This window comes from Nannospalax galili, unplaced genomic scaffold (genome assembly GCF_000622305.1).
Source record: "Nannospalax galili isolate Female #2095 unplaced genomic scaffold, S.galili_v1.0 scaffold702, whole genome shotgun sequence".
Lineage (NCBI taxonomy): Eukaryota > Metazoa > Chordata > Mammalia > Rodentia > Spalacidae > Nannospalax > Nannospalax galili.
In genome coordinates this window covers 1090178-1115288 of record NW_008348657.1, presented here as the reverse complement: position 1 = coordinate 1115288, position 25111 = coordinate 1090178, and the positions used below count along the sequence as shown (strand labels likewise).

General features: G+C 47.7%; 1 protein-coding gene across 2 annotated transcripts in view; it reads left to right on the top strand.

Moving 5' to 3' along the window:
- Pgbd5 (piggyBac transposable element derived 5) overlaps positions 1 to 25111 on the top strand; it is a 77539-nt gene that overhangs the window by 7612 nt on the left and 44816 nt on the right. The gene's annotated exons all lie outside the window — the stretch shown is intronic.

The window sequence follows — 25111 nt, the reverse complement described above, 5'->3', positions numbered from 1 at the left end:
AAGAAGGAGATGAGATTCCAGAGCATGGTGCTTCATCTGTCTAGAAGCTGCAAGAATAAGTAAATATTAGTCAGGAGAAGGCAGGGAAAGGGACTCCATCTTGCCATGAGCACCCCCTTCCCGCAAAGCTGAGCTTCCCTGTGTGAAACCTGGGTAAGAATGTCTCAAAACTCTCAGTTTGTGTTGCATCTCAAGGAACTGTGAGAATCTAAACTCCCAAGTTCACTGCAAGGTGCAGGATCCTCCAGAAGGATTTTAGAAGTTTGAGAGGACTGGGAGCTTGAAGAGGATAGGACTGGCCTTCTAGGAGCTAGCAGAGTGCTCCTGCTGAGGTTTGCAGAGGGATGCTTGTGTGCTCTGTAAGTTGTAGTCTGCAGTGCTAGTGTTTTGATTCCCTAGGTTCCTTTTCAATTTCTTTCTTGATCTAAGAGTATGTTTCTTGTTTGTTTGTAGAGTGGGTATTATTATTATTATTATTATTATTATTATTATTATTAGATTTGGAGCCAAGGTCTCACTCAGTACCCTCAAGCTGATCTAGAACTTGACATGATGTAGCCTCAGCTGGCCTGGCACTTCTGTTCTTGTCTCTAGTCCTGGAATTACACACCTATATCACCACACCTGAGTATGATGTCATGTCGCTACTCCAAGTTTCGGATTTTGGAGCATTTTGAATCTCTGCTTTCAGATTAGAGCTGTGGAATTCATACCACGTTCTGTCCGTTCATCACTTGGTGAATGTTTGGGTCATAATCGTGTTTTGGAGTACTAGCTAAAACCTTCACAGACAAGGTTTTTTGTGGATGTAGTCTACATTCTTCTTGGATGTGCATCTGGGTAGAGTTGGTGGGTCATACAGTAGTATTCTGGGGATCCACCTGATTGTTTTCCCTTGTGGCTTCACCATGTCCTGATTTCAGCAGGAGTATGCAGCTTGCTAGAGGATTTCATCTTGTCCCCCTTGACACTTGCATGGTCTATGGGTTTAACTGTAGTTGATCCAATGAGTGTGAAATGGATCTAAGGAGTCTCTGATTTGGGTTTCCCTAGTCACTTATGATGTTGTCCATCTGTCCTTATTGGCCTGGGGAGTGTGAAGTGGATGTAGGGAGGTTCTGATTTGAGCTTTGAGCTTCTCTAGTGACTCATGGCATTGAGCATCTTTTCTGCTCTTGGTAGTGAATTTGAAATGGGTCTGAGGATGTTCTGATCTGGATTTCCCTAGTGACTCACGACGTTGGCCTCTTCCCTTGTGCTTATTGCCCATTTACATATCCTTTAGATAGGCTTTTTGTTTCTGCATATGTGTTCAGGTGTGTGCCGATGCACATGAATGTTGGTGGAGACCAGAGGTCAACCTTGGGTGACTTCCTCAGTCCCTCTACACCTTATTTTTCAAAACCAGAACCCCAGGGATCCTCCCATCTCTGCCTCTTCAGTGCAGAGGTTCAGGGTATACCACTGTGTTCAGCTTTTTGACATAGATTCTGGATATTGAACTGAGGTCCCCATGCTTGTGTGAAGCAGTTTACTAACTGAACCATCTCCCCAGCAACCTTTTGAATATTCTGTTCAGTTCTTTTGCCCATGTTTCTCTGGGTCATGTGTCTTTTTGTGATTGAATTGTAAGAGTTCTTTATGTGTTCTGGATATGTGTTCCCTACCAGATAGTTGACTTGAAAATGTGTCCTGAATATTTTGATGAAGACTCACTTTCCTGTTTTATCTTTGTGCTTTTGCTGTTATAGCTAAGAAACAGTGACAAGTTTCAATCCCTACAGAGTGTCCCTATGTTTAATCCCATGAGCTTGTCTTAGTTTTCCTGTTGCTGTATTAAAAATGCCCTGATAAAACACAACTGAAAGAAGGATGGGTTTATTCTGGCTCACAGTTTGAGACTTCAGTCCATCATGACCAGGAAGGCATGGTGGCAGCAGTTGAGGCACCTGGTCACCTTGTATCCAGAGTCAGGAGGCAGAGAGAGATGAATGCTGGTGCTCAGTCCATGACTCCAGCCCATGGGATGGCGCTGCCCACATAATAAAGATCTCAGCCAAGACAGGTGAATCTCTGTGAGTTCAAGGCCAGCTTGGTCTACTGTAGCCCGAGTTCTCTCAGAGTCTCTTGCTCAGGGTGCTATCAAACAAACCATATAACATTTTTATCTGAAGTTTTCATTTTATATCTTGGGTAGAGAGAGGGAAAATGGAGGAACTTACAAAGAAATGAACACCCGACATCCAGCACCCAGGTTTGCGTGGCTTTGCCCACCATTCCAGATTGCTCCCGTGCTGCCCACAGTCTCTGTTAACTTTTGCCCATGTATCTTGGGCCCACAGTCTCACCCTAGGTTGGTAAGTGCCCCCTCTCGAGTCCACACAGGTGGGATGCTGGGGCCATCTTTCTCTCCACACCTGCCCCTGTGTGCTGTTTTTGGCTTCCACCTCAAGATGGTGCAGAAAGCCCCTCCCTCCGGGGCTAGCTCTCCACAGTCAGTTCTCCTCAGCAGGCCCCTGGTTCCAGTGAGTTCTAGGCCAGATAGTGCTATGTGGCGAGACCCTGTCTTAAAACAATAACAAAAACAACAAAACAACCCAAACTCTCACAGGCATGCTCACAGGTTCCTTTGGTGATTCCTGGTTCTGTTGATAATCAGTACAAACCATCACAGAACTATATCTTTTCAGCTCTTAACTTTTATATTTTCACTTCTTTTTGAATTATGCTTGAGATGATGGTTAGGCGCCTGTTTTATTCTTTTGCATGTGGATATTCAGTTTTTTATCATTATTCTTTGAAAAGACTCCCACCCCCATTAAATTGCTTTAGTATTCTTGTCAAAATTCAGTAGGCTTGGGGCTAGAGAGGTGGCTCAGTGGTTAAGAGCATTGGCTACACTTTCAGAGGACCTGGGTTGGATTCCCAGGACCCACATTGTGGCTAACAACCATCCTTAACTCCAGTTCCAAGGGATCCGGCGCCCTCTTCTGACCTTGTGAGTACTGTACAACATGGATGGATGTACCTACCTACACACAGGCAATATACTCATACACATAAAATAAAAATAAAATATTTAAAAATATTAAAAATTGACTGGCTGTTATTTGTCCTATTTCTGTATCTCTGTCTCTCTGTCTCTCTCTCTGTCTCTGTCTGTCTCTGTCTCTGTCTCTCTTTCAGTGTAGGGATTGAACCCAAGACTTTGCACATGATGTTGGGTAAGTGCCCCACCACTAGTCTAGCTCTTATTTTCCACTTTAATATTATTTTTGTCTCTTTCTTTTCTCTTGCCTTATAATTAAATATGTATTTCTCCACAATCATTTGAAAATAACATACTAACTCCCCAGCTAAGACTGTTTTTCAGGCTGGTCGGGGGGAGGTATAGCTTAGAGGTTGAGCACCTGTCTAACATGTACAAGGCTCTGGCTTTTATCCTTGGTCCTGGGGCCAATAATAATTTTTAAAAGACAGAATAAGACCTTTCATATCAGAATTATTTAACTTTTTATAACAGTTTCAGGGTTTACGACTTAATCTCCTTTCATGTCACACATTCACAGTTGGGATCACAGACACATAAAATACATCAAATACATGCTTTGCCAAGATGCATAATGTTAGCGTAAGTCACAACCGAAGCCAATTGTAGAATGGACTTCTAAGATATAAGCATACCTTCTGAAGTTTTGTTTTAAGGAATTTACAGTACAATTTGTGTTAGAGTTGAAAGACTTAATGGTGTGTGTCGCCTGGGAATAATAGTTTCATATGCTGTCAGAGCCTGGATCACACCTGCAGCTGCTCTACTAGAAGCTTATGGAAAGAAAGAGATGTTCACCTTCAGCTGGGTTTTGGGGAGGTCTCACGTGAGGTGTTCCTGCCTGTGACGCTCCCCTTTGCTGTCTGCTCTAGAGCATGCAAGTTTGTCTGTCTTTTCATCTAGATGTATTTGCTCATGGGGTGATACCATGCTGACCCACAAGCAGTGAACCTTGCTCACTGCCTCAGGGTGTACCCTGGGTATTTTTTGGAGGAAGTTTCAGCATTTGTACCATTTGGTGTTTTTACTTGTATTTCTGCATGCAATTGCCATTCCCAGGACTGTGGCAGTGGATCCGTGTGCTTTTCTTTCAAGCTAAAAGAATCATTGGTTTTGATGTCTTGGGAGACAGGTGGTATGATACGAGGAGCACGTGCCCTCTGGTGCCTGATGGCTTGGTTCCCACAGTTCCCTGGGGCAGCAAGGCAGAAACATGGGTGAGGGCTTCTTTAATCCAGCAGGCTTCTGACCAGAGGCCTGTTTGCTTATACATCAAATGTCTGCTGTCCAGGGACAGAGGAGCACATTTATTCAAGGCAAATATTTTCAGTACCACATTTTCCAGGAAGAACTTATTAACTGTGATTCATAGAGCAAATCTTAGCAAATCTTCGTTTTTCTAATGGCTGAACACAGTAGTCCCTCCATAGCACCCATGTCAGCCCCCACGTGGAATGGGACTTTAGTCTCCAGAAATTACAATGACAAGGACTTTTGTTTTGACAAGGTCTCACTCTGAGACCCAGGCTGACCTTGAACTCATGGCAATCTTCCTGCCTCCTGTCCTATTTCTGTATCTCTGTCTCTCTCAGCTAGTATCCTAGGCGTGAGCCATGGAAGTCGCCTTCCTGCAGCACCCCTGTAAGACTTCGAGTTCCATGAATGAAAACCTTGCCTTCCCGGGCACTTTGTTTTCCTTGTACTTTGTATGTTCTTTTTAGGTCTAGACTAAAATTATTTGCTGTGGGCTGTATCATAAAGCTTGTGGGAATTTTTACCTGACCTGAATGTTAACTTGACTTTCTGCTTTGAAGATCATACTTACTAGATAAATTCCCAGATAGGATATTTTCTTGAAGTAGTTACATCCCAAATTAAATTAAATGGGTGTAAAATTACATTAAATTCTTAAGAGCTATTTAGTTCAGTACTATACATTTCAATATAGGAAACAGTTCTACAAGATGATAATTATTATTCAATCTAAACTATTTTTCTCCCTTGGAGCATTACCCAAATTTTATAACTGTAAACTCTTGAGAGAATATTCTTTTTAAAAAAATTTATTAATTTATTTTTTTATGTGTATGAATGTTTTGCTTGCATGTGTATAAGTGTACCACATTCATGCAGGGCCCACAGAGGGCATTGGGTCCCCTGAACCTGGAGTTAAGGGTAGTTGTTAGCCACCATGTATTTGCTGGGAACTGAGCCCAGATCCTCTTCACAAGCAGCCATGCTCTTAACTGCTGAGCCATCTCTACAGCCCATCTGAGAGACTATTTGTAAAAAAAAAAAAAATTATTTTTGTATATATGTGTGCATTTGCACACTTGTATGTAGTTTTTTATGGAGGCTAGAAGAGGTCACCAGCTCTTGGAGCTGGCAACCAAATTCCAGTCTTCTTCCAGTTCCACGGATAAATATTTTCTATAAAGTTATATGAGTAGCATACTTATGATATTTGTGATAAGTTTTTGACCATTATTCTATTTCTCATGCATTATAAAGCTTTTAAAATCTTAAATTTTTTGTGTGTGGTTTTTGTATGTGTGTTTTTATATGTGCATATTTGTGGCTGTGAGTGTGTAGTCTGTGTATGCATGTGTGGTATATGTATATGTGTATAGTGTAAGTACGTGTGTAATATATGTACACATTTGCAGGTGGATGTGTGGTGTATGTATGTGTACATAGTATATGTACATGTTGGTGTATGCGTATGAATGTGGGTCCTAGAAAGCTTTTAAGCTCTTACTACTTTTTGTAAAATTAGCAACCATGATAGTCTTTAATTATTGCAAGATTTCCCTTTTGCCCTAAATATATTTATTCTTTTTCTAAAATTTTTTTTGTGTGTGTGTGCGTGTGTGTGTGTGTGTGTGTGTGTGTGTGTGCACATGTGTAGGTCAGAGCACACCCTGCAGGTGACTTGTATCGGTCCTGGAGATTGAACTCAGGTCATCAGGCTTGGAAGCAAGCACCTTTACCCTCTTGCTGGCCCCAAGTGTATTTATTCTTTAACTGACAGAATTTCGGTCTGGGAGGAGCATGAGTACATGCTCAGTCTGAGTGATGTCTGCATTGCTTAATCGTATGTGAAAATGAACAGTCAGTTATCTATGAAGACCCGAATTGTCTGGCATGTGCCACTGCTGTAGGTTTACTGCTGTGGGGTTGCATGATTGATATTGATCAACCCTCACGTCAGGGTGGGTATTGGAAGCAAGTAGCCCCGCTTAAGCCAAGCTTTCGGCCGTTGCTAGTCCGTGTCCCCCTGGCTCATCATGGATTCCTGGGTGTGGCTTCTGCTGTTAGAGACCTCCCCTGCTGTTACCCTCAGCTGGGGATCTGGGGGCTCTCTTCAGTGTTTCCTACCTTGAGAGCTGTGTGTGTTTGCAGAAGGAAGCATTTCCAGCCCCCTGGTGCCCAGTCTGTGCCCCCAGCTGCCCTGGCAGAGGTGTGGTCAGCCTTTTTAGTTTTGAGTTCATTCTGCCTGAGCGGATGGTCCTTCTTTAATCCTAGATTTGGAAGCTTCATCAGCAAGCACCCCTGGGTCTTTTCTTGTTGCTTCTGTGTGGAACTTGTGCCTTCCACTTGCCCTTGTTTCCTTCCTCCCTGCGTCCCAGAATGAAGCCTTGAGGTTTGGGGTCTTATCCTTTGTGCCTTTCTCTCTTTGTCCCCACTCTGCTCTTTCTGGTCTTAATCTTCCGAGTCAGTCAACAGTCACCAATGTCAGAAGAGTTGTTTAGTGGAGAAATCATGTTCCTCCTTTCCCTGCTATATTGCAATAGAATTCCTTTGGGTGCTGTGATTATTTTAATTAAAATTCAAGTTACACCTGCACCTTCCAGCTGCTCTCTCTTCCTAGGTGGGTAGTGTGTTTCTTTTGAGCAGTCTTCCTGTCCCTGTTCCTGAGACTCCTAGAAGAGAGAGTCAGTGCTTCCTAAAGGCTCCTCGGATCTAGGTCTAGTGGGGAATGAGTACCCCACTCCCATCAGCCTTTGCTCCTGGCATTGAGATCCTGCTGTTGGTTGGTAAGGCAGATGGGGGGGCCCTTGCCAGCTCTGGTACCCATCTAGAGCCCATGTGACTCTGAAAGATGCAGACTAACCTCTCCCAAGTGTGGGTACCTCTGGCGTAACTGTAGATACCATCTGTGTATCTTTAAAAATATATTTAGTGGGTCTGGAGAGATGGCTCAGCAGTTAAGAACACTGGTTGTTCTTGCAGAAGACCCGAGTTTGAATCCCAGCACTCACATGGCAGCTAACAACTGTAATTCCAGTTCCAGGGGATATGACAGCCTCTTATGACCTCTGCAGGCATTGCATGACATGGGTGCACTTACCTTCCTGCAGGCAATACACACATACACATAAAAAAGAAAAATAATAAAAAAATTTAAAAAAATGTATTTAGTGTGTGTATACGTGTGTGTATATGTGAGACCACATGTGCCATGATACCTGTCTGGAAGTCAGAGGGCAGCTTGCAGGGGTCAGTTCTCTCTTTCCACTAGGTGGGTTCTGCGGTCAGTCTTGGTGGTAAGCACCTTTTCCAATTTAGCCATCTCGTTGACCCCTAACTTGTGTGTTTCTCAGGGTGTGATGGAATGGCACAGGCCTTGATACCAGATCATAGTCCTGGCCTGATGCTTCACAAGTGAGAGGCACCTCTGATTGGTTTTTTTTTGGGTGGTAAAGCAGAGATTGTCAGCCATACTTGTCAGAGATCTTTGAACATTACAGTGTGATATCACCAAGCCTGGTGCTTAAGGGCCTAGAAAGCAACTGGCTCTTCCCTCTGTTTCTCTGTATCTGCGTTGTGTGGAGCAGCACATGAGTGCCTCAGTCCTGAGCCCATTACATCTCCAGCATTGATCCAGGCTCTTGGGACTGTGAATAGAACCAAGGTCTGCCTGGGTGAGACACAGACTCCATAATGGGATGATAACCAACACCAGCAAGAAGCTTTTTGAGCTCTCCAATGGCATGTTAGAGAGAAGGTGTTAGGAAGAAGCAGCAAGATTTGGGGTCTCAGGTGTGACTGAGCAGGGGAGCGGTCACTGCAGAGTTAAAGTGGGCAGGCCTTCCTGAGAAGGCCATACTCACAGGAGGTGAGAGAGTTGGCCAAGGGCCCATCTGGGAAGTGGAGGTCCCAACCCACACAGGCAAGGCCCCGATACCCTACGTGACACCCGGGGTAGAGGCTCACTAGTGAGAGGGTTCTGGGAAGGTAAGGAAGCCCAGGAACAAGCCAGGAAGGGGAGGGGGTTGTGTAGAAGGAGGTCAGGAAGCTAAGGTAGGGATATGCTGAGGGAATCTTGCAGGATGTGGCTCCTAACTGTGAAGTGTGGAGCTGCTGGTGTGTTTATCAAATGGTCTAGTGTGGGGTTTTGAAGACATGCTGTGGGTCCTGGGTTGAGAAGATGCCGTGGAGCCTATGTGGGCTCAGCCACTTGTCTTCTGGCAAGAGACAGTGGGGCTGGCCAGAATTGTTTGGCTCTGGGTGCATTTTGAGTTGGGTGCCCAGATGGTTGAGAAATTGACCTTGGGAACTGAGGATTTCTAGCACTGTGGGAGGAAGAAATAGCACCATCTCTTGCAAGCCTTTGAATTTAGCAGTGGAGAGGTCAGGTCAGCAGTGGCAGCAGCTTCCTGAGACTGTTCAGTTACCTGGTCCCTTGCCTGTCATGACACTGTGGACAAATACCTGACAAAGTGACTGAAGGAAGGCGGGGTTCATTTTAGCTCACAGTTTGAGAACATCGTCCATCATGGCTGGGAGCATGGGGAGCTGGTTGCATTTTATCCAGTCAGGAAGCAGACAGAGATGAATACTGGTCCTCAGCTCTCCTTTTTGTATATTCTGAACCCCGGACCACAGAATGGTGCAGCCCACATTTAGGGTGACTTTTACCTCCTCAGTTAAGTTAACCCAGTCTAGGAACTCTTCTCATAGACATGCCCAGAGGCTAAGGTGCTGGTTACCAAACCCAGCCACCTGAGTTCAGTCCCTGGAACCCACATGGTAGACAGACAGAGAGACCAGACACAGACACACACACAACACACACACACACACCAAAATGTAAAATATTTTAAAAATGCCCAGGGGATTGTCTCCTAGGTGATTTTATATCCTGTCAATTTGACAATATTGAGCATCATGAGCTCCATGGGAGGGTCTGGAAGAGACTGGGTCCAGTTGAAGGTAAATTCACAGACTCTCTAAGTAGAATCTACCTCCAGGCTTCTTGTGAGGGTGCCAGTTGCACATTGTTTATGATGGCTTACCCCAGTAACATCTGAATCTCATAGAAAACAACCTCTTGGTGTAAGTTTCCCTTAAATATTGTTTGGTGTCATTCTTACATAGGAAAACATTGTTCATCTGATATTCAATTGAATTGGGTGCTTCTGTGCTTTGATTTGCTCAATCTGGCCCCTCTTCCTGGCAAGTTTTTGCTCATTACACCTGCCACCCTAGTAACCTGTCAGGATTGCTAAGTAACAGGACTTGACTTTGAGAGAGCCATTTAATTTTGTTGGCTCCACTGGGCTTCTGGTTCTGTCTTTCCCTGTTGATTGTACTGTACACCAGAGCCTGTCCTGCGGGGGAGTTGGGGGGGCGCTCTACATGTTCTGCCCACTTTTAGCTACAGTTTCTTCTGCATGGATAAGCTGTGTGCTAGCCTGTGACTGAGGCCAGCTGGCTCTGTCTTACAGGCCCTAGGGAGGGGTGCAGAGGTACAAGTTCTCAGCTTCTGAAAGCCAGGGGTAGACATTGATGCTGGAGCACAGAGGCCTTGGGTGGACTCTTCCTGGGCGATGGCTCAGCTCATCTGTCCTGAGATTTTGGTCTGTTGATCTTTACCTCTCATCCATTTGGACCTGTATCCCCCAAAGCAGGGGTATGTGTGTACCTGTGTGTGTGCTCATGCAGGCATGTGCTCATGAAATCACATGTACTTGTGCAGGCATATATTCATGAAAGTGTGTTTGCTCACATACGTGTGTGCTCATGAAGTCGTGTGTGTTCATGTAGGCATATGCTCATGCATGTGCTCTTGTAGCATGTGTGTCCTCCTGCAGATGTGTTCCTGGATGGGCTGTTGTGGACCCTGGTGGAGTGTAATTCCTGGCTCCTGGAACCAGGCCAGACTGCTTGGTCTTTGGCATGCGGTAGCCGGGAAGTCTGTCCTCAGTTGGGCAGCACGTCTCCCAGCTATACCTAGAAAGGCTCAGGTGTGGCTCCCAGCCCTTTGGAGGCCTACAGGTGTGTGAAGTTTCATAGGACCGCTAGGAATACAGCAGGGTGTTAAAACATTTTACTTGGCTGCTGTAAACAGGCTTGTGACACTCTTGGGTCTGATCTGCCCAGTCCCAGCTGCACAGAATGTTTCCCTTGGTGTTATGTGCAAAGAAATGGGGCTTGGAGATGCAGTGATCTGCTTGGGTTCCCAGGTCAGCCCAGGAGCAAAGGTAGGGCTCCTGTGGATGTTAGTGGGTGGCATATAGGGTAGGAAGTGACGGGTCGATGCTCACACCTCCTCAAGGCAGGTAGGAGGGGTGCCCTCCATGCCTGGCTGTGGAAATGACCTTGACAAGGGTTGGGTCTCCCAGGAGATGAAAAGATAGTGAGCTTGTTTTGTTTTTGTTGGCATTACTAAGTGAGGGGTGTGAGGGGCATTCATGAAGGAGCAGTGGGCAGGGTGTGGATGAAGAAATCTGGTTTTCTGTGGCGTGTCAGCCCATCTAGAGAGTGATAACCAGAGAGCAGGAGGGAGGTGGAGGTCTGACCCTGGAGGAGGCAGCCCTGTAGAGCTATGGGTTTCCAGGGCCTTGGGATCTTTTCCTGTTTAGACTGGTGCTGAAGCCCCTGGGTAGAGCCTGGGCTTGGGTGCTGCCTTGGGACAGAAGTCTGTTCCAAGAGGGACAAGACCCCTGTCCTGTGTGGCTCTCTGGTCTAAGGTCTCTGGTGGAGGATCCTAGATGGCCCTCCTGACCCTTCTTGTCTCTCATAGTAGTTACCTTTTCCTAGGTCCCCAGCAAAGGCCATCCTCCCCTCTCCGTCCGGCTGTTCACCTGCTGTTCCAGGTGCTTGACTGGGCCATGCTGGAACTGTTCCCACCAGCCAGGTCATCCTTCATGCCAGCTGGTGCTGTTATCTGTAGCTCTGCCCTGCTTCCCAGACCCTTAAGCTTTGCTTGGCAGGCTAGTGCTTCAGCTTCTGGGTCTCAGTAGGAGGGACAGAAGCTGAGAGGAGCTACTACACTTGGGGACTATGTGGGCCACGCCTGGATGTGTGGGTTAGTAGGGGCCAACGAGGTGGAACACTGTTTTGTGGGTAAGAAATATAGATGGTTCTCTGGCCAAAGATAATTGCATGGATCTCAGGATGGAGCCACATTTAAGGGTGGGCAGAACTGTAGGCTTTCTCCCCCAAGGTGCCCTCCTGGCTCCTGTGAGCAGAGATAAAGCGATCACAAGCCTCCGGATGCTCTGTAACTGGGCATTGGAGGGGGAAGGGGCTGCCTGGAACTCAGTGACATTTGAAGCTTTTGTGAAACAGGCTTGGATGGTGGCCTGACATCAAAGCCTTCTGCCTTATAAGCTGACGGCAGGCCTTTGCCTTCCTGAACTTTTGTTCCTACCCAGTGGGATGCAGGGAGGGGAATGGGGTTAGAGCCAGGCTGCAGGTTTCCTGGAGGGCTTCCTAGCCACACCTAGACCCTCTCGTAACTTGATAGCCCAGATGTGGGGTGGAACCAGGGCCAGCTGGGGATCAGTAAAAAGGAGGGAAAAAAGAAATCAAAGAGGTTGAATTTCCATTTGCACATCTGGTTAGGAGAGTTTGCAACCCAGTAAGCTTCAACAGCCTTACCCTATGAGACACTCATCCATCTCTTCCTCCTTTCTAACCTCATTTGTCATTGGAATGAGTGCATGCCCAGCAGGACATGGGTCTGGCTCCCTATTTGGGAGGCAGGCAGCTGGGGCCCCTCTCAGATGGCTCCCTCTGCCATTGAGTGCAGAGAGAAGGTGTGTGGCTTTTAGTCTAATGGTGTCAGGAAGATCAGCCACTTCTATTTGTTGATATTGGAAATGGTGTGGTGTGGTTTGTCTTTCTGGAAACAATATATTTTCTTAATTGCACCCAAAATATCAAAGCAGTGGATGGCCAAGTACAGTTGTACCTGGTTTGGCCCTGGAAATTGTTTTATCCCAAAGTAAAAGCCCATGTCAAAGGGTCTGGCATTGTACTTTGCAGTGACACCAGCATTGGTTTAGGATATGCCGTATCATGAAGAGGCATCCTGAGATCGCCCCTGTCTACACAGCTGTCCCTGTGGGCAAGAATGGAGCAAACTCATGTTTTCCCAGGGAGGAAATGTGGGGGCAAAATTGGAAAACTGCTAGATAGTTGTACCATGTGCAATTTCTGACTCCTTCCCAAGTGATTTAATGACTCAACAAGAAGAGTGAGCCAGGGCCTGTCCTGGACTTGTGTTTTGAGCTGTTAGTTTCCAGATGTTGACCACCAGTCGCCCCCATTCACCCTCATGACACTTAGGTATGCTGCCTTTGGCTGTGCCCTTTGCTTTTCTGGTAACCTCAGCCTAGGCTCAGAGGCCAGTCAATATGAAATGAGGTTGACAAACTGGTAAACAGCCCTCACCCAGTGTTGCCCCATCAGGGTATTGCAGGCAGGTGGGCACCTTCCAGCTCTGAGATTCTTTTTATTTTTTAGGCTGATTGTCATGTAGCCCAGGCTGGCCTCAAACTTGCTATGTAGCTGAGGATGACCTTCCATTTCTGATCCTTCTGCTTCTACCTCCAAAGTGTTGGGATTGTATGTGTGCCTGGTTTGTGTGGTGTCGGTGGTGAAACCCAGGGCTTCTGTGTTCTAGGCAGCAGTCTACCAGCTGAGCTAGAGTCTCAGCTCAACCCTGTGATTCGGAGCTCTGGGTACAAGCCAGGCAGGGAGGGCTGGTTGGGCCCTGAAAACTTGAGAACACCACTCTGGTGATCTTGACACCACACGTTTTTACCAGGAGGCCTAGCCGTGGACTTGGATCTGCCCTCGCTCATTCTGAAGCCTGCTGACAGTCTTCTGGGAACAGTGTCAGCCAGTGTGTGTGGGTTGATTTTGTTTACTGTGGCCAGAGAAGACAGTAGATCAACAGTTAGTTGAGTCTGGGGCTTGAGCTGGGTGACTCAGGCAGGCTGTGAGGAAACTGAGGCTAGTTCTGATGGATGGGTGTATACAGGCAGGTGCCTGGTGGATTGTGCAGTGTCTGGACCCTTTTCTTTTGGAAGTCAGAAGGGGTGTGGACCTGAATGGGCAGTATTAAGAGTATTGGTCACTCAATTGGGACACAGAAAAGTGTCTATTTGTTCTCACAGCCCATGTGACAGAGTAGCTTTGTGGGTGACTTGGTACATTATGGGACATGTGTGTGTTCAGCTGTTGGCTACCCCAGCCTGGCCATCAGCTGCTGACCCGAGGCTGTTTTCATCTTCACACTCTCTACCTCCTGGCTGTGGGATTTGGGCCACTTTTTCTCTGGGCCTCAGTTTCTCCATTTGTTTTTGTTTATTGTTTTGTGTGTGTGTGTGTGTGTATGTTTGTGCTTGTTTGAGTATGGATGCGTGTGTGTGTGTGTGTGTGTGTGTGCGTGCGTGTGTGTATAAGTGGAGTATAACCTTGGGTGCTGCTCTGCAGGAGCCATCTACCTTGTCTTTTGGGACAGAATCTCTCACTGAACTGGAACTCACCTGGGCTAGGCTGGCTGGTTAGCAAGCCCCAGAGATCTGCCTGTCTCTACCTCCCAGCTCTGGGATTACAAGTGTACAACATACCCGACTTTTTTACTTATGTTCTTGGGGTCAAACTTGAGTCTTAATGCTTGCATAGCAAGCACTTTACTGAACTATTTCCCCAGTCCAGTTTCCCCCTTTAGAGGACAGAGTAGGGGTGACATCTTCCCCCTTGTAGACCCTCCCACTTTGGGACAGGGTAATGTTCCAAATCATTGCAAACAGGTTGCCATTTCCATATCCCAGGTGCCAGGTGAGTTCTAAAGAGTATGAGTTGAGTTGCTCTTGACCTGGCTTGTGTTAGTCACTGTGACAAAATACCCAAGAAAAACAACTTACAAGGAAGAAAGGTTGTTTTGGATTACTGTTTCAGTCCATGATTGACTGGCTCCATTGCTTTAGACCCATGGTGAGGCAGAGCATCATAGTGGATGTGTGTAGAGGAACAGAGCTGTTTACTTCCTGGTAGCCAGGAAGCAGAGAGAGGGGGAGGAAGTGAGGGGAGGGGAGGGAGAGAGGTACAGGGGAAGGGATTCCAACATTCCCCCTTCATGGGCACACTCCCTTCCACCAGGCCCCACCCCCCTCAGGTTCCACCATGTTTCAGTGATGCCACCCTGGTGACCAAGCCTTCCACACAGGATCCTTTGTGGGACAGTGATCCACAGATTTACACTGTGACAGGTCTCAGGTTTCAAGATTGAGTTTTGTGTATTAAGTAACTTTGCAGTTTGTTTTTTAAAAAGTTTTTTTGATTGATTTTTATTTTATGTGTCTAAGTTTATGACTACATGGATGTAAGGACACCTGTGCTGTGCAGTGCCTGTGGAGGCCAGAAGAGGGCATTGGATCCCCTGGAACTGGAGTTATAGATGGTTGTTAATGTGGTTGCTGGGAACTGAATCCAGGTCTTCTCAGGACCAGCTAGTGTTCTCAACCACTGAGCCAGCTCTTCAGCTCCTCACTCTGTTTTTAACAAACCCTTTTGCAGAACCTGAACATTTCCAGGGGCCCTTCTGAAACTCAAGCTTCTCAAGCCTGAGAGATAAGTAGTCCGGACATCCTGTACTGTGGTTCTTACAGATTGTGGAGGTGGGGATGGGGGTGGGAGGCACTTCACCTGTTGTGGAAAGCGTACCTGTGAGTCCTCATGCTTGCATATTTTCTTATTTATTTTGCATGTGTGCATGTGTTAATGCATGTGGAGGTCCGAGGTTGTCTTCCTCCGTCACTTTACACTTTATTCCGGTGTGGTGGCGCACGCCTTTGAGCCCAGCACTCGGGAGCCAGAGGCAGGTGGATCTCTGTGAGTTCAAGGCCAACCTGGTCTACATCATAAGTTCCAGGTCAGCTGGGGCTACAGGAGATCCTGTCTCTCAATTGAAGCTGGAACTCACTAGTAAGGACTAGTCTAACCAGTATGCTCCAGGGATCCAGCCATCCTGTCTGTGCTTACTTGGCTTTCTTTTGGGTTCTAGGGATCTGAACTCTGGTCCTCATTGTTCTTAGAGTGTTTGTTTGTTTTTGAGGTTTTATATAGCCCAGGCTCACCTTGAACTTACTATGTAGCCAGTGATGACCCTTAAACTTCCCATCTTCCTGCCTCTACCTCCTAAGTGCTAAGAGTACAGTTGTGTACCTCAATACTTGGTTTATGTAGGGCTGGAATTGAACCCACAGCTTTTTTTGAGCTATAGCCCAACCCCTAGCATATATATTTACATGAGGAAAATACCTTTATTTTACAGAGCCTCCAATGGTTTAGACATGTCGCTCCAGAGTTTGGTAGAGCCTCACATGAAGGAATTTGCTCAGTTGGGTGCCACTCCCTCCACCCTGCCTTGGCTCCCTTGACTTCCAGCCTTTCCAGGGAAGTAGCCAAGGTGCGCAGAGACAAGCTGATAAGTGTTTGCATCTGAGAGCCCCAGCCCCACAGGTACCTCTTTGCCAATCTCATAGCCCGATTCAACCAAAGCTTGAGGTGGCACAGCCACCCTATCATCTTTCCCTCCTGAGAGGTGACAGTGGTTCTTCACATCCTACTCTTTGTATTTCATCCCTGGGCCTATATGAGTGGTGAACCCAGAGGATCCTGAGGTGTGCATCTGAGCAAGGGAGCAATGCCGGTCGGTCTCACCTAACCCTTCCATGGCTACCTAGCCTGTTGAGTACCAGAGTCCTGTGCTCAGCCACATTGGAATTCTTCTCAGAGTCTGGCCCGGTGTGTCCATCCCAAGGGTCTCACTTTAGCTCTGCACTGGTCTTCTTCATCTGTGAGCCATAGATACAGAGACGTTCTTGTCACCATCCTGGTCTGCAGCCCCTTGATAACTATCCATGTTCATCAGGGATGCCAGCTCTAGGCAGCAGGCTCTGGCTAGCAGAGTACTGGGTTTGGAAAGAGCACTGTAAGTAATTATGTATAATGTGGAACACCAAGGAACCAAGGCCTCACTGACAAATACATTTCCTCATCTTGTCCTTGGTATGAAGTCAGAACATATTATCTCTCTTTAGTGGCCTCATCCCTCCTTATGACTTCTCTTCCATTGTACAGCTTAGTACCAAGCCCCGTGTCTTAGATGCTATGATAAAATACTTTGACAAAAGTAGCTCAAGGAAGAAAGGGTTAATTTTAGCTCAAGGTTCCAGGTCACAGTCCTTTGTTGTGGAGAAGTCACAGTAGCAGGAGCTGGAGACAGCCGGTCACATTGCATCCATAGTCAGAAAACAGAGCGCAATGCATGGATACATTCTGCAACTCACCCCACCCCCACTCCCACCCCCACCCCATACAGTCCAGGAACCCCACAGTGGATGGATCTTCCCACTTAAGTTAACACAATCCAGACAGTCCTCCATAAGCAAGACCAGAGGCCCCACTCAGGTAATTATAAATTCTGTCAAGTTGGATACACTGTGTTCAGGATATAATTGAAGGCCTGAGTGACTCTGGAACTGGCCACAACTTTCAGAAGGAGGTCAAGGTCACTGGGCAGGTCTGCTTGCAAGCAGCCTTAGAGGGCTGTCCCTGCTGTGACCTTCCCACTTTCTTTCCTAGGCCTATGGGCCTGCCAAGCTCTGGTTATCTCCACTGTGTGCCTCAGCTTCCTCACAGTTCCTCACAGGCAGTAAATCCATCTGCATGCCCACCCTGGCAGAGGGCGCACCCTAGCCAGGCATCTTGGAGAAGGAAGAGGGCTTTTGTCCTTCTACTAGCCTAACCCAGTCACCTGGCCTCAGGGCCTCTGGCCAGCTCATAGCTGGTAAGTGCTGCTTCCCCAGGTCCACAGGCCCAGCCTACATGTGCTCTCATTCTTAACCTGAAGCACAGGCTACACCTTCACGAGGAATTGAATTGGGGTCAAGAGAGAAAAGTGCTCTCAGTAAACCTCGTTTATTATTGGCCCAGAAGCAGTGGGTCTGGAAATGAGGTCGTGAGTCTGTGACGCAGAAAGCAGCGGCAGCATACAGCACAGCTCCTGCATTTAGAACGGCATTTAGAACGTTTAAAATGTCATAGAAATGGCCTTCTACCTTACGACTGCCCGTCTGCAGGTTCATTAAAAGTAAGAAGCGCTTTCCACGGGGCTGGCGAGATGGCTCAGTGGTTAAGAGCACTGACTGCTCTTGCAGAGAACCCGGGTTCGATTCCCAGCACCCACATGGTGGCTGCAGACCGTCCTTAACTCCAGTTCCAGGGGAATCCAAAGCCCTCTTCTGACCTCCGCGGCATTGCATGACACAGGTGCGCTCACGTACATGCAGGCAATATACTCATACACATAAAATTTAAAAAAAAAATTAAAAAGTGCTTCTGGTTCTTGCTTTTACAGCTCTAGCATCTGAAAGTGTAAGGTGGGAAGGTCTGTCTGGAGCAGGATGAGGTCCTGCAGACCCCAAGTAGAAAGAATGTGTCTAAGAGCTGTTGGGCCAGCTCCTCAGGCTCACCTTGATTTTATTTGTTTTGTTTGGGGTTTCTTTTGTATGGTACTAGGGAATTGGACCTAGGACCTCATGCATGCTGGGTAAACACCCTACCACTGAGCTATACCTACCCCTCTTTTTACCTTTTATTTTGGCACAGGGTCACAATGTCCCTGTGCAGCCCAGGCAGATCTTGAACTTATGATCCTTCAGCCTCTGTCTCATGAGTAGCAGGGTTTACAGGCCTGCATCACTAAGCCCCTGGCTTCACCTCGATTTTCATGTTAGTTTTAGGAATTAAGTAAACATGGTCTTACAGCTCAGCCCTCCTTAAGATCCCTTCCTACTTTTGGGATATAGTCTGATCCTAGACTGAATTCCATGTTTGAAATTGGGACTATATTTGTAATATCTCAAAAATATATCTAAATATATGTAGATTTCTTACCAACGCAAGGACAGTGACAGCCGTCCAGAGGGAGAACCAGCATTGAACCTCAGCACGAAGACAGGACTTTGGGTTTAGCCACACTGAGAATCCTGAAATTAACCATTCCTGATGAAGTGTCCCTAATTCTGTCAGTGGAGACTTAAGAAGGTGGCTCAGCAGGGCACAGGACAGGGGCAGCCTCTCTTTGGCCTTTCTTGTCCTGCTCCCATGTCCCTGGAATCTTGAGTTGTAACTCAGATCTCAGGTCTTTGCATCAGGAATGTGGGAACACTCTGAACATCATTTCTGTTTTCTTGCCTCTAAAAGTGGCTGGCCTGGCTTGGCTCTTGAAAACACAGCTTAAAATTCTCCCTTCAAAACAGGCAGTGACTCGCCAGTTTTCCCGCTGTCATCGGAAGCCTGGTAATTACCAGACATCTGTCTCTCAATTCAAAGTCAAGGCCCTTCAGCCAGAGGCACCATGATTCAGCAAACAAGAAGACAGAGCTTACGGGGGCTTCTGGAAATGTGCGGCAGAAATTCTAGCCCCAAGCCAGTGGTGGGGAGGGAGTCTCTTCCATCTGCGCTCTAGACTGACTGGCAGATTTAAAGGCTTTCGCTGTCAGCTTTGCCTAAGGTAGAGCTATGCTGAGTGGCTAAAAACATATAAAACCCGTCCTTTACCCGGGCCTCACTACAGCTCAGCTCTGAGAAGAGTGGTTAAGCCAGCAGCCCGAGTGACACTGTTTCCGGTGATGCTTTTTTAGAGCAGTGAGTTGGCAAGTGGATGGGAGGTGGCGAAGGTGCTGATGTTAAACCAGGTGCCCGTTCTGTTGGAGCACTATTCTGTAATCACAGTTTGCCAGATTAGGAGACTGAAGTGAGGGGTGGCCAGGCATCACAGGAGCCAAACCAACCTGGGGTCCTCATTCTGCCCATCTGCCTGTGGATCCTTAGGTGAGTTACTGCTAAGCTGCTTCTTCATTTGTAAGACTACAAGGCATCTTGAGAAACAGGGAGGCCATGTGGGGATGTCCAGCAAGGGCCTGGTACTCAGTGACTACTCAGTAGATGGAAGGCTGTTAGGAGAAAAGCCAGTTTGCCAGGGTCATCAGCCCCATGTATCAGAGCTGAGCTTTATCGGGATGTGTCTTTCCCTGACAGACTCCTGGCCTAGTCTGTGACCACATCCCTCAAGCCCTCTGCCTCGCTGTCGCGTACATCAGAGCATTGGAAGTTCCTGTGTGCATTCCTCTTTTCTCTACCCTGATGTCTTACTTTTTTTTTAACATGATGTTCAGTAGTCTTAAACCTAGCCATTCCCCTAGCAGACCAATTACTGGGGCTTTCTATATGTGCTCCAGGTGGGTTGGACAGGTGGGCTGTTGTCTCTTGGAGATCCAGCACTATGCTGAGTATCCCCCACGTCACAGCAATGGCCCAATCTGGTCTGCCTATCTTTGTCTTGACTTCTCATTATCTGCCCTCTGTCCCTTTCTCTGCTTGCCTGGCCAACCTATGCAGCTTTCTGCCTGCAAGGCCTGCATCCAGAGAATTTGGGAAGCTGGAAATGGAGGTAGGGAAAGCCAGCTGGTGACTAGGCTGTATGCCACAAGTGTAGACTCCTTTGGAGGCCCATCAGTCCTGGGTACTGTATCTGTTGCCTGCAAACTCAGGCCCTATGAATTGGTGGGCTGTCACGGAACCCCTGGCATGTGGCTCCCCTACCAATCCAGCCAGAAGCATCGTGAACAAGCACTGATACCCTTGCCACAGTGACCAGTATCATCTGGCACTTCAGGAGACCTGGATACCTAGCACATGCCTTCACTCCAGGCTCATCACCCCATGCTGAGTGACCAGCTGTCCAAGTTTGCCCTGATTTGTCCTGGTTTCAGAGCTGAAGTCCTGGGTCCAGAAAGCTTCCTCAGTCCTGTCCAAACCTGGGTGAGTGGTTACTCTGACCCTCCCAATTGCATGCTATCAGGATTGTGGAGAGATTGAAGACTCCACCCACCATCAGTAGGCTACAGTGCTGTTCAGCCTCGAGGGTGGTCAGCCCTGGATGCTTATTATGTGACCATGGGAAATGCCCTTATCAAAACACAAGGTACCACATGGTACTGATTGGTTCCTGCTGACCCAGGACCTTCAGCAGGAAGTGACCGTCTGGTCATAGGGAATGTGATAGTGCACAACAATATTATGTTTGTGGTTAGAAGTCAAATTTTGTATGAGAAAGATGCAAAAGAAGGAGTGGCTCTTTAAAGATGGAAGTGGCCTTGGAAGTTTTCATGAGAAAGTGACAGTTGAGTGAGGCTTTCAAGCTCTGCAGAGGGTTGGAGATTGGGTTGGGAGGATGTGGAGAATTATTTGGCCAAGGCACAGTGTAGTACAGGCATTCTCAGTACACTGAGGCCCTGGAAGTGAAGGGCAGAGTCAGAAATTAGAGGGAAAGGGGATAGGGCAGCTTCTGCTAGGTCCTCGGTGCCAACTGCAGTGTCTAAAGTGAAAAGCAGGATTCAGAGGGCAGCAGGAGTATGGACTAGGCCTGGAGAGTGCCTTGTTCACACAGTGGGGACTCAGCTCAGTGGACAGTGAGGACCCTGACAGTGTAGAAGTTCATAGAGGTCTTGCCTTGCTCTGTCAGATATCTTGGGCCAGCAAGTGGTATGCCCAGGCAGCAGGAAGGCTCCATAGGGCAGATGGTGGGCTCTGTTGGGGGATTGATGGGTGGACACCCCCCCCCAGCAGTGTGAGCTGTCCACCTCTGGCCCAGATGCCCTGGGTATATGGGAGGTGCTGCCTCTGTAGTGGGCCATCCTAGAAATGACTGTGATTGGGGTGGCTCCAGGTTCTAGTCAGAGACCAAGGTATCTTTCCACAGGGGCATCCAGGAGGAATCCAGTGACTTCTGCCCACCAGTGTTTGACTGTGACTGGGTGTGCCCACAGCCACTCAGGGTCAGGTTGAGAGAGGGGGCGGTCTGCATTGGCAAGCAGAAAACTCGGGCTAGTGCTGGTGACTTAGGCAGCTTGGCTTGGCCTGCAGCGTCCTGATCTGCTACTTGGGCAGAATGACTGACATTTCAGAAGCTGGTAATGAGAATTGCAGGAGACTGTGCCAGTGGTGAGCAGACTATAAAGCCCTACTATGCAGGAGGGAGGTGCTTGCCTCACAGTTGTTCCTCCCTGGGAAGACCACAGCGGCAGCACCTACCTGCCGCATACAGCTGCAGCTCTGCCTTCTGTGACCAAGAGCTTGTGGCACATTATTCTTTGTTTTTTAAAAAAATATTATTTATTATTTTTGTTTTGTTTAATGTGTATGAGTATATTGCCTGAATGTATGTAAATGCACCCATGTCGTGCAGTGCCCACAGAGGTCAGAAGAGAGCATTGGATCCTCTGGAACTGGAGTTACTGACGGTTGTCAGCTGCATATGGGCCCTCTGCAAAAGCAGCTAGTGTTCTTAATCCCTGAGCCATCTCTCCCACCCTCTTTGTTTTTGAGATGGGTTCAATCTGTAGCACAGGCTGATCTTGAACTTGGGGAATACCTCCTGCCTTTGTCTCCCCAGTGCTGGGATTACAGCGTGTACCACCCCATCCAGTTTAGGTGCCCATTTTCTCTGGCTTCTGGTGACTTGGCCCTTTGCTCTCCTGGGGCTACAGCTACATAGTCTTCCCTGGGACAGCTCAGCCCCTTGGTGCTGTGGAGCTCAGACATAGATCCTGCAAGCAGAGCTCTGCATCTGGGTCTCCGTGCAGGTGTGGTTGTGGCCCTGTTCACGTCCCTCTCTGCCAGGTATACTTTGCTCATAGGACTTTCTGGGATTTTTCACCACACCTCCATCCCTTCAAAGAACACATGCATCTTTTTCCTCTTCTGTACAGGTTCTGGGCAGCAAAGCTGATGCCAGCTTGGAGAGTGAACCTGACGCTGGTGGACTTCCACTCAAGATAGAGGTGTAGGATGGCCATTCTGGCTGTGACTGCCTAGCCCTTGGGGTAACCACATTAGTCTGAGTGTCTGCAGACCCAGAACCCCCACACGAGGAAGCAGAGTACTCCAAGGCTGCTAGCAGTGCTGCCCAGAGCCCTGCACCAGGAGGCAGAAGGTCCCAAGACTGCCAGCGACACTGATTTGGAATCTGAATTAACAATTCAAGGCAGAGTTTGTTTTTCTATCTGAGTGAAGGGAATTGACCTGAAAGTACTGCTTGTCACTCCTAGGTAAGGCTCTGCCCTCTGTGCTGCTGTTTGTCTTAATTTTCCTGGAAAGCACCCAGCACACCCCTGTCTAGGCCACCTCTTGTCTTACCCCTCAGGTGTGTGGCACTGGTCCTGGGTTGTAGTGGAGATGACTAGTGGCCCTGCTCTGATGAACTTCCCTGTACAACAGATAAACAAACAGACACCAGGTAATTTAGCAAATCAGCTACACTGAGGTGGTGATTAAGAATTGCCTGCCCTTCGGGGCCTGGAGAGATGACTCAGTGGTTAAGAGCACTGACTGCTCTTGCAGAGGACCCAGGTTCGATTCCCAGCACCCACATGGTGGCTATGAACCATCCTTAACTCCAGTTCCAGGGAAATCTGAAGTCCTCTTCTGATGTCACTCCACAGCATTGCACGATAAGGGTGCCCTCACATACATGCAGGCAATACACTCATACCCATAAAATAAAAATAATAAATAAAATATTAAAAAAAAGAATTGCCTGACCTTTAATCCCAGTAGGAGGCAGAGGTAGGTGGATCTCTGTGAGACTGAAGCCATTGTGGTCTACATAGTGAGTTGCAGGTCAGCTGGGCTACTGGGAGACCCTGTCTCAAAAAAGAAAAACAAAGCAAAGGAATTGCGTGGGGTGGGGGGCAGGTGAAGAGCACTGGCCGCTTTTGCAGAGGACCATGTTTGGCTCCCAGCACCCACATGGCAGCTAACAACCATCTGCAGCTCCAGTCCCAGGGGATCTGACATCCTCTTCTGACTTCTGTGGCATTGCACACACCTGGTGTACTTACATATATGTAGACAAAACACAAAGAATTGCTGTACAGGATCAGCTTTCCCGGTACAGATTCAGCCACTGAGGAAGTTGTCAGCTTCGGTTTGCATCTGTGCCATGGGGACAGTAGTGAGGTCTCATAGTAGGCTGGGGACCAAGAGAACCCACAAGACCGCACCTGGCACCGTGGAAGATGTGCTTTCTAGCCATAGTTGCTGTTTGCCAAAACATTAGGAGTGGCTATGGGAGCAGGCAACTCTTTGGAATGGCCAGGCTGTTTGGGCTGACCATAGAGTAGGAAGGAACTCATGGAACGTGGGAAGTTAACAGATGAGAACATCTTGGTGAACAAGTGCCTTTGATGTGGCCAAAACCATGGAATGGCTTGTGGACAGGAGTAGGTTATAAAGGGCAGGACTGTCACTCAGAGCCTCAGAAACAGAGAGTTCACCTTGATGTAGTGGACGAAAGGCACCTGCAGAACTAACTCTTGAGGAGTGTGATGTGAGGAGGATCATTTTTTAAAAATTATTTTTATTTTATGTGTATGCATGTATTGCCTGCATGTAGGTAAGTGCACCCATGTTGTGCAGTGCCCGCAGAGGTCAGAAGAGGCTGTCGGATCCCCTGGGACTGGAGTTTTGGACAGTTGTTAGCTACCATGTTGGTGCTGGGATTCAAACCTGGGTCTTCTGCAAGGACAACCAGTGTTCTTAACTGCTGAGCCTTTAAAACTAACTCTGGGAGCTGGTGATATAGCTTATTTGACATGAAGCCCTGGGTTTAACACTGAAGTCTAGCACTTGGGAGATGGAGGCAGAGTGAGCATTAGTTCAGAGTCATCCTTGTCTACATAGAGAGTTGGAAGCCAGCCTGGATGACCTGAGACCCTGTCTTTAAAAAAAAAAAAAAAGACAAACAGTTATGGAGCTGAGGATGTGGCTTGATTGGTAGAGCGCTTGTCTAGCATGGACAAAGTCCTGGGTTTGATCCCCAGTACCATATAAATCTGCTGTGATGACATAATGGGCTATAATTCCAGCTCCTGGGAGGTAGAGACTGGAGGATCTGAATCGAAGTTCTCAGCTACATAATGAATTTGAAGCCAGCCTGGGCTATGTGAGATTCTGTGCCAAACAAACCAACCCCTCGTGGTTGGGTGAGTGGGGAGCTGAAATTCCAGTGGCCAGAGTTTCCTGAGAAGCTGTTGGGGTTTATTCAGGAAGCAGGTGTTCCCAGAGTGGCAGATGAGACTTGTGGACAGCAGCTAGGATGCAGATAGGAGATACCATGGAGGCAGAATCAAGGAAGTCATGGGGTTGGGAGGCAAACCTGGAGAGGTGTGACTGAGGTCTTCCCCTTCAGTTGGGCATATCATGGCCACTGCAAGATGGCAATGGACTGGGGTGAATGTTGGGAGTGACCTGAATACAAGCCATGGCTAATGAGCCTGTGAGGAGGCTGCAGCCATGTAGGAAGTGGGGTCACCTCACATGTATGGGACCTGAGGCAACTGCCTTTCTCTTTGGGTTGACTCACATAAAAGAGGATGATGTTGAGGCTGGAGAGATGGCTTAGTGGTTAAGAGCACTGACTGCTCTTGCAGAGGACCAGGGTTCGATTCCCAGCACCCACATGGTGGCTATGAACTGTCTTTAACTCCAGTTCCAGGGGAATCTGATCTCTGCGGCTTTGCACGACATGGGTGCACTCACATACATGCAGACAATACACTCATCACATAAATAAAAATAATTTTAAAGAGGATGTAGTCACCCTGTGTGGAGATGTACACTTGTCATCCTAGCACTTAGCAGGCTGATGCAGAAGGATTGAGAATTGGATGCCAGCCTGGGCTACTTATCAAA